General features: G+C 37.5%; 1 pseudogene; it reads left to right on the top strand.

Annotated features, from left to right (window-relative positions):
* The first annotated feature begins 3,597 nt into the window (after positions 1 to 3,597).
* Positions 3,598 to 5,073, top strand: LOC131904568 (GDP-Man:Man(3)GlcNAc(2)-PP-Dol alpha-1,2-mannosyltransferase-like; annotated as a pseudogene).
* Positions 5,074 to 14,800: the final 9,727 nt, after the last annotated feature.

Raw genomic sequence — 14,800 nt, 5'->3', positions numbered from 1 at the left:
AAACAGTTTAAGTAGCAATTGAGACCAAAACATTTCAACTAAAATGTCTATTTTATCTTTTTGCTAAAGCCCTTTATGTTTCCTAGCTACCACAACACGAGTATCTAATTAATCAGTATTGTGTATCATTAAAATACATTACAGACTTGAACACTAAATCTTGAGCTGGAGACTTAGCCATTAACAGAGTGCTACCTTAAAAGCATGAGGTTCTGGGTTGGACTCCCAGAACCTAGGTAAAGTTTTCTAGATGGTGATATGTGCTTGTAATTTCAGTATTGGGTAGGGGAGAAATAGGTTGTTCCTTGGGGTGTACTGTATAGTGAGTCTAGCCTAATAGGTTAATAGGTTTGGACAGTGAAAATCCCTGTATCACAAAGGAGGTGAATGGAGTCTCTGAGGACAACACACCTGGTCCCATTCTGACAAGTATGAACACACACACACATACACACACACACACACACACACACACACACACACACATTCATGCACACACACACTCACAGGCATACACACAAGTATTAAAATATTTTTTTAAAAGAAAATAAAATACATGAAAGTCTCACAATAGAATATATCTTCTTTTATGATTTGGAAATATATCCAAAAGAGATCACTATTTTTCATTCAGAAGATTTATTAAGCTTAGTACTATAGTACAGCCTCAAAACCATTGTAAGTTACATTTTATAATTCTATAGAGTCATTTATTTTTTCTTGTGATAACATTCTAATCTATTTATAAATAATATTCTATTAGATATCAAAGTAAAATTAGTTAAAAATTGTGTGTCACTTTCTCAATTCATTTAAACAAGATAAACACTTGGTTAGAATTTTTTTATTTGTTTATTTCTCTTTGTAGTCTTGTTTTTGTTTGTAGCCTTGACTGTCCTGAAACTTACTCTGTAGACAAAGCTGACCTAGAACTCAAGAGACCTGCCTGTCTCTGCCTCCTGAGTGCTGGAATTAGGTTAGGATATTATTATTTTATTTTATTTAGATTAGGATATTTTTAAATGTTCGGGAGTCTTCATTCACCATTTAGAATTTTCCTCCATGTGAGAAATTGGCAACTTACCTCAACCAGAGCAGAAATCATCCTCTGCTCCCTCGTTGTACAGTCATATTGTTTGTTCTGTAGATGTGTTTTTAGTCATGCTATTCTTTTATTGTAATTATGAATAAAGTTGACTGTGTTGTTCATATTCTTATCTACCTTACATTTTAATATCTTTATGTATTATTTGACAATTTCATTTACACTCATAGAATGCATTTTGATCATATTTATCCCCTAAGCTTCACACTCCCACCCTCCAGCCTACCCACTCCTTCCAACTTTGTGTCTTTTCTGCAGTCAAGGGAATCCAATATGTGTTGGCCATATGCTCATAGATGTGGACCCATCCATTGAAGCATGGTTAATGCAGCAGTAGTCACAACATCCTGAAAATTGACTCACGTCCCCTGGAAGTCTTCAACTGTCATAACTACTCAGGTTACTCAGGTAGGGAGAGTTCTGTGTCTATTATATATTGTTATTTATTTATGTAAACAAATGATTGAAATACATTTTAAAATTATCTTGAAAATGTTATCTTGGAATAAAAACATACTAACAAATCGGTCATCTAATAAGTAGTTGTAAATAACTTCTATATGTCCAGAGCTGCTCAGCAAGACAGATTTGCAAGGAATCAGAGTTTAGTATTTTGGGGTTTTGCTCATGTTTTCTGGATGCTGAAATATCTGTTGAAGAAAACTCCCTCTCCAACCTCTAGGTCCACTGCCATCCCCCTTCATCTGGGTCTGTGAGATTCTGAATTGACCACCTTTTGGAAGCACCTGACACGTTCTGAATACTTTGATTTTCTGACAGCCCTATCTATGCTGAGTTTTATATTTTCTAAGATCTATTTGTTCCTTGAAATAATGAGCACATTGAGATTTAATGTAATTTTACTTAATATCCTTTAGTAGTTTAAGAACGTACAAGCTGAATCCGAGATTACCTTTGTGTCCACAGAAATTTTACCCAAGTTGCTTTGCTTGATATTATTTTAAACTTTAAAACACACGTCATATATGAGTTGTAATTTATGTTACTTGTATGTCATGTTTTATTAAACTGTAGCACAAAAGTAAGTCTGAGGAAGTTAAGACCTTGCCCTGAGGAATATACCAGACACAGTTATATTTGAAATTCTTACCTGTTTCTGGCTTACTATTTCATAAAAGCTGAACTGAATTTTGTGGATTTTCATCTTAATTTTCGGTAAAAAGCATGGAAATCCTTTGACTCCCACATGTGTAGGTATTACAGCTCTGAGGGGAAAGCTTTTCCCTATATAAGTGTTACAGCTCTGAGGGGAAAAGTATCTTGGTAGTTAGGAGCCAAAGAATACCACAAAGTTATACCACAAAGCAAACCTCACACAGAAGGGTGAAGAAGGTGGCTGCTCCTGTTCCAGCAAGCAGGGAACTCCCCAGGAGACAGAATTATGAAGGATTTCTTTAAGTCCTGCATTTGGAGCAAGCCCAGGGACTGGTAGTTTTTTGTGCCCAGGGATTGGTGTGTTTTGGTAGGTCTTTTCACCTGGAACTGCGCTTGGATCTCCATGTTACAATATGTACACTTCAAGTATATATATACACATATATATATGTGTGTGTGTGTGTGTGTGTGTGTGTGTGTGTGTGTATCACTTATTGCGTATCAATATAGTGACATATTTTTTAGAATGTTCTTTAATCTTTATTTTAAAATGTGTTAAACACACCCAAAATATATTCAGGCACAAAAAATTCAATTATACAAAAAAAGTATACTTTTCTTAAAAAAATCTAAAATGCTTGTCAGCCTAAGTGACAGACAGTAAATACATTTAGCAGAAAGCAAACAGTTGCTTTGTGATAGCAGCACAGGAAGATGGCAGCCACTTCAGTAACTGCTTGTAGATCTCTACCAGCCTAAGGGTATTGGTGAAATTATTAAGGCCACCCCACATAGTTAAAAGGGAGGTTTATTTAGTGGCATAACTTACAAATGAAGGGATAGGTAGGTTGCAGGGTCTAGGAAAGACATGCCACAGTCTGGTGGTGTTCTCTGGAGAACTCTCCTCGGTCTACCTCCAGTGTCCAGGGTCCAGGAACCAAGATAGGCGGCACATCTAGATCTCCGGTCTTTAGGGTCCTCTCTTGCCCCCCCCCCCCACCCGTAGGTGTGACAGTTACTGAAGCCTCAATGGGGGTTGGAACTTCCAGATCAAGGTTGGAATGCCTACCCACTACATAAGGGTCAGAGGTCCTTACACAGAATGTGAAAACTGGAAAGCCTCCACAGGGACCCTAATCATGGCTGTGCAATTTAATAGGGATGTGTGTCGTAGTCAGGGTTCTCTAGACAAACAGAATTCATAGAATGAATCAATCTCTCTCTCTCTCTCTCTCTCTCTCTCTCTCTCTCTCTCTCTCTCTCTCTCTCCATGTATATACTTGGAATTTATCAGAATGACTTACATGCTGTGATCCAGATAATACAACAATGACTATGAATGAAAAGTTCAGTAATCCACGTTGAGGGTGGGTAAGATGGCCTCAGACACGAGGAGCTTGTTCGCGCTGCTGAGATTTTTTTATTCACAGTTCTTCCATTGACTAATTCTATGTGGAGTTTTGTGTATATATTTGGTCATTGTCCTTTGGATATTCAGGCAACATCTACAGAGAAAGAAAAAGTGAGTTTCAACCAGAAGAAATGGGAAAGATCAAATGGTGGTTGAACTTTTCCATCCTTACTGCAATGCGGGCAGTAGAGGAGAGAGGGTTCTACGGTGTGCCTTGAAAGCCCTGCAGAAAAAGCAGGTATCCTGAAGCAGTTTATGTTGTGTAAACTGGTGACATTAATGTCAGTGCTCAGCAGATATAGAAGGTGCTTTCAGAAGATTTAACATCAAGTTAGTTCACCCAGTGGAGTTTGTTTTCTTAAGGAAACGCTACCTTGCGGAAGATTCTCAGTATCGCCACTTCACGTTGCTAGGCCAAAGTCTTGGATCCATTCTTGACTGGGAAGCTCTGATGCAGCGTCTTCCTGATGTTTACATTGATTCAGTGGGATATGCTTTCACACTCCCTGTTTAAATATGTAGGGGGTTGCGGAGTTGGAAGCTATGTACATTATCCCACTATCAGCACTGACATGCTCTCTGTAGTGAAGAATCAAAACACTGGATTTAATAATGCGGCTTTCATTAGCAGAAATGCTTTTCTCAGCAAAGCAAAGCTCATCTACTACTGTTTATTTGCTTTTATTTATGGCCTCGTCGGTTCATGCAGTGATGTAGTCATGGTGAATTCTTCTTGGACACTAAACCATATTCTTTCACTGTGGAAAGTTAGGCATTGCACTAACATTGTTTGTCCACCTTGTAATGTGCAGACATTTCTGGACATCCCTTTACATGAGAAAAGGGTGACTCCTGGACATTTGCTGGTTTCCATTGGCCAGTTCAGTCCTGAAAAGAATCACGCTTTGCAGATCAAAGCCTTTGCTAAATTGCTAAGTGAGAAGGCAGCTGAGTCATGCCCTTCACTTAAACTTGCCCTTATTGGAGGGTGTCGAAACAAAGAGGATGAGCTTCGAGTAAACCAACTGAGAAAACTCTCTGAGAATTTGGGAGTTCAAGAGAATGTAGAATTTAAAATAAACATCTCATTTGATGAATTTAAGAACTACCTGTCTGAAGCAACAATCGGTCTGCATACCATGTGGAAGGAGCTTTTGGGGATTGGAGTTGTCGAGTGTATGGCAGCTGGCACAATTATCCTTGCACACAATTCAGGAGGCCCAAAGCTTGACATTGTCATTCCTCATGAAGGACAATAACGATTTCTGGCTGAGAGTAAAGAAGGCTATGCTGAAACCATGGCTCATATTCTTTCTCTGTCTTCAGAAAAGAGACTTCAAATCAGGAAAACTGCTAGAGCATCTGTAAGCAGATTTTCTGACCAGGAGTTTGAAGTATCGTTCCTGTCTTCTGTGGAGAAGTTACTTATGTAATGCCAAATGTGTGCATATTCTAGATATTTTCTCCAAAGTGGAGCTGGGGTGTGGGTCAGTGGTAGAGCCTGTGCTCGGTGTGTGCAAGGTCCTGTGTTCCATCCCAGCATCAAAAAAGTCAAAGGAAATGTTTCACTTGGAAACACCTTCACATGTAAATATTTTCTAAATTCATTCTCTATTGTAATAAAGGCAGCCTGAGCAATATTCTCAGCAAAGTATATATATACAAGGTAGTATTTAACAAAATGGCAAAATTACCTATGTGGGAATAGTAATCTCATGTACCTTAATGTACAGATTTTTACATTAGTATTTGGCCTCAAAATCTGAACAGTACAAATCTCAAAGAAAAAAATTACCAATCAGATTTTTACATTTAAAAAAAGTTCAGTAATCCAGAATTTGTTCACTCTATGAGGCTCGATATCTCAGCTAGTCTTCTGTATATGCTGGAATCCTGAAGAAGTAGGCTGTAATGCCAGTGAAGAAATGGACTTGCTAGCAAGACCAGATTATGTAGACAAAAAGCAAAAGCTTCCATCTATCATGTCCTTATATAGGCTTCCAGCAGAAGATGTGGCCCATATTAAAAACCTGTGTCTGTCTGCCTCAAGATTCGGTTTAAAGCTGTCTCTTCAGCTTTGAAGATCTGGATTAAAAGTGAATCTTCCTACTTATAATTAAGCACCAAAGAATAAATAAACAGATAAATAAATAGATAGATGGATAGATAGATAGATAGACAGATAGACAAACAAGTAAACATCCCTCATAGTTGTGTCCTCCATATTTAGATTTAGTTAATTCCAGATGAAGTCAAGTTTACAACCAATAGCAGCCATCCCAGAGTGGTTCTGGGAGCACCTCCAGAACAACCACTGGGCTTGGCATCGCCAGTCAAATGACTGACCAGCTAACCCCTATTCATGATCCTTTTTCTGCTGCCACTCAGACTCAGTAGCTGATATCCAATCAATAGCTGATGCTGTCACTTAACTGCTTGGTTTCCATAGTATAGATGAAATTGAATGAGCCTCCATTGGAACATAAAATTGACAGTTTCTTTAAAGAAATGTATCACAAAGACAGAGAAGTCATGATGACAAGAAATACTGCAAGCTGGGACTCCAAGGAGAAAGGCAGGTGTACTCAGTTCCTGTGGCAGTATGATGGTAAGGAGGTTCTTTTCCATTAGAGGCTCTTGGAGATAAGAAATCTATGGCTATATTGATGCTACCTATAAAATACATAACCAAAGAACAATATCTGCAGTTCACTTCCAATGCTCACACTATCAGGATGGGATCAAATGGCTCCAGTAGAAGGATGACGTTTGAAAGGCATTTAAGAATCAGAAGCACAGTGGCAGATACTTTTGGGAGATCATAAACTTAAATTAACCATTGCCACTTTACCACCTCCCCAAATATTGGCATTACAGGGTGGAACAAAAGATACTCATACTGATGCAAAATTGAGTTAGTTTGACAATGAGAAAAAAATAGCAATGTATTTATTTAGAGGGTTGTGGGAGGACCACAATTTTGACCCAGGCAGCCAGCTGCCTGCAACCTTTTGAATTGATACAGGGAACATTTACTTCACCCTCAGACAAACAGACAATGGTAATTTATGTCTATATGTAAGCATTTTATTTCCTTTTGGACATAAGAGGAATAATGCTTTATCAGTACTTTTCTGGAGTAGTTGAATAAATTTCTGCCTTTGAAACAAATATGCATCTATTAATTTCTTTTTTTTTCTTTTTCTTTTTCTGGAGCTGAGGAACAATCCAAGGCCTTGTGCTTGCTAGGCAAGTACTCTACCACTGAGCTAAATCCCCAACCCGCATCTAGTAATTTCATGGTCAGACAATCAGGGAGGCCCTAGTGGAAAAGGAAGAAAATGATAGAAAGACAGGATTTGTAATCACTGATTAGTGACAGCATGTACCTGGAGGGAAATTTTATAGAGCTATGCTTTACATTTCTTTATTAGACATTCACTAGATTATACAACCTTTGCTTCTCCTATTCAGGCCATACTTTATTTATGTGTTTAGGCACAATCATACAAAAACATATACATATGTAAAAACAACAACTAAGGAAGCCATACATTTGAAAGCAAACTGGAGCATATGGGATGATCTGAAGAGGGAATTATATAACTATATTATCATTTCAAAATTTAAAAATTATATTTTAAAAATAATTAAACTTTAAAATAGTAAAGGCAGTAATTTGAAGAGAATAAAACTACATTCTTTTGGCTACGTTCAAAGTAGAAACACACATATGAATATTATATTCCTCTAACAGTGTATTAAATCATGCGCTCGGTAAGAGTGTTTTATTTGATTACCTAAATATAAATACTCTAAAGGTATTGGATACTGAGGTCAGCATACACCTGGCTATACACTCCTTGGTGATGTGTGGGAAAGCTGTCACTGGACTTTGTGCCACTCAATTAATTCAGCTAGAGAGCGGCACCGTCTCCTTTCGTCTTCATTCTCTTGGTGAAAAATTAATTTCATATCAGGAGTTTCTAAATTGCTTTTCCTAATGAAAAATGAAAAATTTTAATTATTCACCAAGAGCAGCTATTACATTTCAATGCTGTTTGCAAACTAAGGCATATTTGTCAATTTTTGAATACCCACCATTAATAGTAAAAAAGATGGGTTTTTGATACTAAATTTGTCTAATTTTTAAAATATCTAATATTTGAAAATGATTTTCAAAGCATCATATTTCATATTCATGCATTTCTATACTTCTTTGAAATGAGTGGCACTAACCTGATGCAGATGGACTAATATTAATAATTGATAAAGATATCTATGTCTCACTGGATATGCTATAAGTGATACCATGCCTGCAAGTCCGTTATTACATAAACTGTGAACAGGGTGACTTGTGACTTGAAGCTGTCAGGTTCTGTTTGTTTTGCCTTGTAAACATAGGGTCTTCTGTACGGAATATGCTGCTCTTTGCAGCTACTATGAGATGTGGATGGTATCTCAGAGCATCAACATACAATCAACAGTCAGAGCACTGGAGATGAGACCAGATGGGATAAAAGAAGCATGAAGTGATGATATTATAAGGATGACTTTTCTACTAGTTTTCATATTATAAGTAAATTATTACTAATTTCCTCTGTTACTGGTATGCTAATATTCATGCTTTTGAAATAAAAGGGAAGATAGAAACCTGGCTCAGTAGTTCATAGCACTGACAGCTCTTCTAGATGACATGGATTTGATCCATAGTACCCACGTAGTGGCTCACAACCCTCTGTAGCTCCAATCCCAGGGGAATCCAGACACCCTCTTCTGACTTCTGTGGGCACCTAGCAAACACACAGTGTACAGCCATACATGCAAGCAATACACCCATGCACATAAAATAAAAATAGTTTAAAAATAAAATGAAATAAATTAGGTCTTTTTTCCCTGATGTTCATGTGGTGTTTTTCCAATGTAAAACCGTACACATTGGGCTTTAACCTTTGGTTTCAGAACATATCAAGTTTCTTCAGTGTTTTAAAGCTTTCCAATAAGTTTCACCATTTCACACCAGGAGTGGCTGTGCATTCTTTACAGTTTAGAATGTTTCAAAAGCTGGTGACACTATTTTGTGATATTTCAAAATGTGGTGCTGCAAATGAACAGTCAGCGTTTTCTATTAATTCTCATTTCTGACAAACAAAAGTTTTTACAATATATTTCCATGCTTATGGGTCATGTACTGATAAACTTTACTACTGAAGAACATCCTAACAAACCATCTCAGAATCTCAGCATTAAACAGGCAGTTATTTCATGCTGACATCAGCTCCCATTTAGCCCCAGATCTTCTCCAAGATGTGGATCTGTTGTCTGTCAAAAGTTATGTGGAGGAATGACCCTTCTGGCACATTGAACAGCAAAAACTCTTCATAGATAAGGGAAAATGCAAGCATATAGATCAGTAGCTTGTAATTCTCTTGCCTCTACTCTCACAGCTCAGGTTTTCTTACTTGTATATAGTGAATCAACAATTGTTTAATGAAAACTCTCAAAAGATCATTTCCTCAAAGCAGCAAGGGACCATGCATCTTTCTCTTTCATGTAACAATTAATAGAGACACAGAGCTGTTCACAGGAAGGCAAAACACACACACTTGAAAACAATAATGCAATCCCTGTCAGGACATATTCACTGAACTCCCTTCTTCTCCCCCCCCCCTTTCCTCCCTTTCCCTCCACTCTCCTCTCCTCTCTGTCAGAGGAGCAGCAGGTGTCAATTGAGCTTTAGGAGTTCAGCTCACCAAAATGAGAGACACTGATGCGTAAACCTTAGACAGGCAAGACCCAAGGGCTTTGGCTCCAGAATGTCTCTTGCTACTTCTGTGCCTTTACATGTTTGGTACTGCCATTTTTCTCTGGGATTTGGCATGGTGTGAATGGGTGTAGGGGATGCCTACTACCTTTTATGTAGTGTGATTATCTCATGGAAATATCCCATCCTACTGGGCATTTTTACCTGTGGATTATTATGATTTTCTCTTAAGATATATTGTTTGATTGAAATAATGATTTTATACAATAAAATCTTAGGCTTAGTTTAGAATTTTGATGATTAAGGATTTTTAACAAATGTAGTAAGGGATTATGATAGAGGTTAGATTAGTGGGAACATACATATAGTTAAAGGTAGGATAACGTGTTGCCCTCACTCCTGATAAAGCAGGGAATTCAGAGGATCAAAAATAGGAATAAGGAAGTGTCACACAGCTAGGACTTATGAGCTTTACTTGAGGAGTCTTATGACAATGGTTTAGGTTAATAATTAAGAAAAACAATCCAGTCCCAGGAGTTAGGTTAACTCAAGTTCTTTTTGATGTTGGGAAATGTGTTCATGGGTTTTAGTGTGCATCATAGCTAAAACAAAGCTTTAAACAACTGACTTCATGTAACTAGAAAATAAAGAATTAGATGGTTAATCAAGATAATTGGGCAGAACTCTAAAATATGAAAATTGAAACAAGTAACCTGTTTTTCTAGCAATTATAAAACTACTGTCTGTGTAAAAGGTTGTGGCTGAAAGGCTCCAGATCTGTGAGAAGATGAATGTTGTTTATTATTATTATTATTATTATTATTATTATTATTATTTTATTTTACAATACAATTCAGTTCTACATATCAGCCATGGATTCCTTTGTTCTACCCCCCGACCCCCCTCACCTTCCCCTAGCCCACCCCCCATTCCCACCTCCTCCAGGGCAAAGCCTTCCCCGAGGACTGAGATCAACCCAGTAGACTCAGTCCAGGCAGGTCCAGTCCCCTCCTCCCAGGCCGAGCCAAATGAGCCTGCATAAGCCCAGGTTTCAAACAGCCAACTCATGCAATGAGCACAGGACCCGGTCCCACTGCCTGGATGCCTTCCAAACAGATCAAGCCATTCAACTGTCTCACCCATTCAGAGGGCCTGATCCAGTTGGGGGCCCCTCAGCCATTGGTTCATAGTTCATGTGTTTCCATTTGTTTGGCTATTTGTCCCTGTGCTTTATCCAACCTTGGTCTCAACAATTCTCGCTCATATAAACCCTACTCTTTCTCACTAATTGGACTCCCGGAGAATAGGAAGAATCAAAGTGCTAGAGAGGCCCACAGAAATCCACAAAGATACCCCCACAATAGACTGCTGGCAATGGTCGAGAGACAGCCCGAACTGATCTACTTTGGTGATAGGATGGCCAAACACCCTAATGGTCCTGTTAGAAACCCCATCCAATGACTGAGGGATCTGGATGCAGAGATCCACGAAGATGAATGTTTTTATAGTGATTATATAGCAACTATGTAACTTTTTGTTATGGGGAAAATATCCTCCTCTTTGTAATGAACTTGGTGTGGGGAATAAAAAGAGGGTGTCTGAAAAATAAAGACATAAAAAAAGAAGCTTTTATCCCTCAGAGAAGAAGTCTGTTTTTCTTGCTGACTCTGCATCTCATTTCTGGTCTCTCTGAGCTGCATAAGTCTAGACCCTCTGTACCTTCCCTCTCTTCTTTCTTTCTCCTCTCTCTTTTTCTAGATAGGTTTTTTTTTCCAAGGACAGATTTTTGGAGGTTGTTTTGGTATTAGAATATCTTTCTTAATTTGTTTGTCATTTCACCAGCTTTTCAATTCATCCTAATGAACAGAAGTTTATTATGAAAAAAATGCTATTTTATATTAATTTATTTTAGTATATGCATGTCTTGTGCATTGTTTAGTATTCCAATTCTAAGCTTACTTTATAAATATATGCTCATGTCTATTAATATATTCTTCAAGAAAGTATCTGCCTCCACTACTTTAATTGAGTTTGCTGTTTTCCACATTGTCTTTCTCTGGATCTTAAGGTGGTCTTAAGTTTGCAGTGATCCTCCTGCCTCAGGCAAACAATGCTGGCATACAGGAATATACCACGTACTACACTGACATAAACATTGATATTTAAAGTTCCTATAAATTTAATATTTGTTTTAAAGTAGATATAGATTATTAACACAACAAAAGGAAATCAAGGAGATAAAAATTGGAAAAGAAGAAGTCAACTTTGAGATACCATCTTACACCTGTCAGAATGGATAAGACCAAAAACAATGATGACAGCTTATGTTGTAGAGGATGTGGAGTAAAGGGGAACACTCTTCCAGTGCTGATGGGAGTGCAAACTTGTATATCCACTTTGGAAATCAGTATGTTGACTTCTCAGAAAATTGGGCAACAATCTACTTCAAGATCTAGCAATACCACTCTTGGGCATATACCCAAAAGAAGCTCAATCATGCCACAAGGACACTTCCTTAACAGTATTCATAGCAGCACTATTCATAATAGCCAGAAGCTAGAAACAACATAGATACCACTCAACCAAAGAATGGATAAAGAATATGTGGTACATTTACACAATAGAGTATTGTGGTGAAAAACAATGACATCATGAAATTTGCAGGCAAATGAATGGAACAAGAAAAAAATCATCCTGAGTGAGGTAACCCAGACACAGAAAAACAAATGTGATATGTACTCACTCATAAGTGTATATTAGGTGTAAAGCAAAGGACAACCAGGCTACAATCCATAACCCCAGAGAAACTAGGCAACAAGGAGGACCTTAAGAGGGACATGCATGAATCACCCTGGGAGGGGGAAATAGATAAGATCTCCTGGGTAAACTAGCAGCAGTGGGAAGGGTGAAAGAGGGGAGGGGATGTGGGATAAGAACAGGAGGAAATGGGATGATCAAGTAGGGGGAGGGAAGAAGAGGGAAGCAATGAAAGAGATACCTTGATAGATGGAGCCATTATGGAGTTAGGGAGAAACCTGGTGCTAGGTAAATTTCCAGGAATCCACAAGGATGATCCCAGATTGGACTCCTAGCAATAGTGGAGAGGGTTCCTGAACTAGCCTTCCCCTGTAATCAGATTGGTGATTACCCTAACTGTCATCATAGAGCATATATCAAGTAACTGATGGAAGCAAATGCAGAGATCCACAGCTATGCACTGGGCCAAGCATCTGGAGTCCCGTCAAAGAGAGGGAGGAGGGATTGTATGAGTGGTGTGTGTGTGTGTGTGTGTGTGTGTGTGTGTGTGTGTGTGTGTGTGAAGATCATGATGGGGAAACTCACAGAGACAACTGACCTGAACTAATGGGAGCTCATAAACTCGGGACTGACAGCTAGGAAACCTGCAGGAGACTGAGCTAGGCCCTCTGGATCTGGGTGACAGTTGTATGGCTTGGTCTGTTTGTGGGGTCCCTGGCAGTGGGGCCAGGACTTATCCCTGGTGTATGAATTGTCTTTTTGGAGCCCATTACCTATAGTGGGGTACCTTGCTCAGCCTTGATACAGAGAGTGGGGGCTTGGGCCTCTCCCAACTTGATGTGCCAGACATTATAGACTACCAATGGGAGTGGATAGTGAGTGTGTGTGTGTGTGTGGGGGGTTGTAGAGCAAGAGGAGGGGAAGAGGTAGAACTGTGATTGGTACGTAAAATGAAAAACATATTTTTAAAAATTCCCAAAAAATGAAAATCAGTCTTAAATGTGAAGCAACAATGAAAGAAAAACCAATTATCATGTTTCCTTACTGTCCAGTACAATCTGAGAGCAAGCAATTTCCATCTGTATAACTCGAATTAAAAATTATTACTATTTCCTGACAGTAACACCTTTAAGCTAGAGGCAAGACCTCACCTAGAAATATTTTGTAAAATTGGTGTATACATTTAATATATGCTTCAAGTAATTCATATTTAATTATTCTTCTTAGTATATAAATGTATGCTGATGCCATGTTTCCAGTGGATTTTTCTTTTTCTTAAAAACTAATAATGAGTCTTATTTAATATAAATTATGAAAATTGTCATGCAAATTCTTTAAATTCTAGTAAACAACTTCGTATATGATTGTTTATATACATGAATTACTCTTCAAATTTTTCAGTAAAATGTGTATGATTAATCTTAGAAAGATGGAGGAAAATGCTTCTTGAATATTTTCATCCATTGCTGTTGGCTTGGCCAGAATACACTGAGCAAAAAAAAACTTAGTGAGGGATTAAAGGATGATTCATAGGGCAGGAGATAACTACTGCAGAGAAATATGGGTGATGTTTACAGCCCAAAGGTAATGGATTCAGAACTCTCCCATCCTTCCAAAGAGCCAGAGATGATGTGATGCATGTACTAGAATCATGGGTTCTATATCTTTGCTTCCCCCTTCCTCCTTCTCTCCCTCCCTCTCTCCTTCTCTCTCCCTCTTCCTCTTTCTCCACACACTCATATTAACAAAATCTTTATGTTGTATAACCCAGCACAGAACATTTGATGTGAAATTAAATTCATTTCTGCATTTGATTCTTAAAGTAGAGAAGAGTTTGTTCTCATTGCTCAAATCAGTGCCCACACCTAAAGGATTGACTGTCAATGTCTTGCACTTAAAATAAAATTTTGATATATAATTGATAAATAAATGATCACCTTAAAGAAAAAAAAACTATAAAAAATGGACACCCAATGTTTTCAATTTCTGTTCTAATAGGTTATATTGTCTGTGTCAAAGTTATAAAATTTCAAAAGGTTATGTTGGATTCTATATTAATTTTCCTGTATTTTATACTCATCCATGTTCTTTATTATCCCTTTCAATTATAACATTTCCATATCTCAAGAATAAAATATTCACAACCAAAATTGCTAATGAAGATTTAAAAAATAATAAATCTCACTTGAAAATGGATATTTCCAAATTTAAGAATGCAATTTAAGACTCTTGAGAATTTCACATTAAAGTTAAAATCCTTTAAGTCTGTTTAATTGTTTAAATTTTTACTTAAAATGGGAAAATATATTTTAAATGATTTATCATAGCATCATACCTCAATTAAACTCTTTTGCTTTCTTATTAAGCATTTAAGCATACATTTCCAAATTTAAAGAAAAAATGTCTTTCACAAAATTCAATCCATGACATTACAGAATTTAAACGAGTATGGTAATAATTGGTATCAGGATACTCTTGAATACATAGGAGCCTTGTTGAATATTCAGGTCATTGTTGCTGTCCTTTGAACTAGGGTATTTCTATCTCTGATTCAGAACTATGTCTCTGAGAGACTGTCATAGGTCAAATCTAAGTTATAGCTTGTATACTTTTGCTGTTTGGATTGTTGTGTTGAGTTATAATAGGG

The sequence above is a fragment of the Peromyscus eremicus genome, chromosome 2 (genome assembly GCF_949786415.1).
Source record: "Peromyscus eremicus chromosome 2, PerEre_H2_v1, whole genome shotgun sequence".
Classification (NCBI taxonomy): Eukaryota; Metazoa; Chordata; class Mammalia; order Rodentia; family Cricetidae; genus Peromyscus; species Peromyscus eremicus.
This window is presented reverse-complemented; position numbering and strand designations above follow the sequence as displayed.